This window comes from Penaeus vannamei, chromosome 17, assembly GCF_042767895.1.
Source record: "Penaeus vannamei isolate JL-2024 chromosome 17, ASM4276789v1, whole genome shotgun sequence".
Taxonomy (NCBI): domain Eukaryota; kingdom Metazoa; phylum Arthropoda; class Malacostraca; order Decapoda; family Penaeidae; genus Penaeus; species Penaeus vannamei.
Window position 1 is genome coordinate 8,741,127 of NC_091565.1, and position 2,500 is coordinate 8,743,626.

The window sequence follows — 2,500 nt, forward strand, 5'->3', positions numbered from 1 at the left end:
CGTTTCCTCGTCCGTCTAACCAATCAGCCATACTGCTCAGTCTAACATATAAGAGTTAAAGCTCATTGTCTCAAAGAAAAAAAAATGTATTTAGGTTGTAATCCCCGAGGGGGCGGAGCCTAGTTGTATTATTGTTATGCAAAACACCTAGACTCGAGCAGTCTTCTTCACTCAAGGACCCCACTCTTTCTGCAAACGGGTAGACAGTGGCTTTTATCGCTCTCCTTGGTGCAAAATATTAATAAAAACTCGGTTATTGTACATGCTTCGAGCAGCAATCAAAACGGGGTTCGAGGAACACGCCTCGCACTTGAGTACATAACCTCCAGCCACGCGCAAATGACTTGGAGTACTGTAATGCGTAGTATTCTCACTCACGTGTCGGACGCTAGATCTCGACCGTCTGTGGGGTATTAGTCATCAGATATTTTTCATAATCATTATTAGTAGTTATTTTTCATGATTATATATATGTATAGGCCTATGGTCATAGGCCTATGCAAATTCACCCTTGGAGATACAGATACAAGTAAATCTTGAATTCTTATATATTTATGGATACATATGCATATATACATACATGTGTGTGTGTGTGTGTGTGTGTGTGTGTGTGTGTGTGTGTGTGTGTGTGTGTGCATATACATACATACATAATATATATACACATATATACATAATGAATATATATGTACATATATTCATATACGTATACATAACGTCATTATGTATATAAACACGTTATGTTTATATATATAAACATAGTAACAAAACATATTAACAAGGAGTTTACTTGTCACTTTAAACGACGAACAAAGGAAAAGGTTTCATATATTAATTTCTTCAATTCCTTTCAATATTTGCAAGTACAAATAACTATAACTATAACTATATATATATATATATATATATATATATATATATATATATATATATATATATATATATATATACATATATATATATCCTTTTTTTTTTTTTTTTTTTTTTACATCGCTCATCTTTAGAATAATATTAATAACATAATAAAACGCTTCCAGTCATATTAAAAGTGGGAATATCAACAACTGTAAACCTTTGCCTATTAGGAGTAGCCGTTTTATATGATGTCCGTTGCCTAGGTCAGCGAGTCCAAGGTCTCTCGGGTGGCAGCCGCGCTCCGGACCCAAACCCATTCGAGATTTGAAGACTTACAACACCCAGAGATCCGCCTATGGAAAATGTACACCTGGGACTACTTTGTTCTGGAAAATGAATACTTACAAAATCAACAGGTATAGCTTAGGGTGGGCTCGGAGTCTCACCACTTATTTCCGTCCTAAAGTGACAAGGGATGGTAAATATAAAGTGACCATTTTATATTTCCCGGAATGGCATTGTGTGTATGGCATATCCACTGGGATTTTAGTTTATTAATAGTGTTTCATTTACAGATTAGTCATCGAACAATCCATTACCATATTTCGTCCAATCTCAGATAAAAAGCATCCCACCCCTAGTAAGAAAATGTTGAAGGCAGAAAAAAAAAAAAAAAAAAAAAAAAAAAAATATATATATATATATATATATATATATATATATATATATATATATATATATATATATATATATATATATTCCATATATTTTTAAACTGCAGACATGCAAAAAAGGTGACTTGATTTTCTCAATGTTTTTAGCATTTTAATATCAGCGTAAGCAATAATATATCGATATTGATACCAATAGGAAGAAAAATCAAGGAATATGGATATCAGGTCAGGACAAGATCCTACTAATTGACCCCTTGGTGACTGAGCGCTCACACAACCGTCTGTGTGGAAAAATAGAAGAGAGAAAATGCAGTGGACAGCACTATCACTATAAAAATAGAATAAAGAAAATGCAGTGGACAGCACCATCACTACTAACGTTAATCACCTTCTGTAGAGGCGCACTCCATTCTCGTAGCATTCTTAGTCTAACACAGTGGTTCTCAACCTTTTCCATTCTATGGTCCCCGATCTATTTATAATAATCCCCTTGTCCCCGTTTAGCGTCTTTTCTTTTTAGATTCGGTTATTGATAGCATAATGGTGCATTGGTATCCAGTGGCTATAGGACAAAAACATTATATTCGAAAGATTCCATTTCATTATGTAAGATAATTACATGTAGGTACTACTGTGCATTATAAAAAAAAAATACATGATAACTGACTCCTTCCCCCCCCCCCATGCATGTTATTGATTCATCGGGAAAAGCGGTCGTTTTTCGGCATTAATTTCGAGCTCGACAAATAAGAAGAGGTAATTTTTCATTTTTCTTTCCGGAGAAAATCAAGAAAAGGGGTGTTCCGTCCGGATCAACTGCAATGAACTGAATATTCTCATCACCCCGCTTATAATTTCCTCTGATTCATTCCGTTTCATTGCTAGTTACATCCATAGTCATCAGAAATTATTGACACCTTTGCTTCTGCCTCTGAATCCAATAGCCAAGTCCTTCCCATAAGTCCATGAGT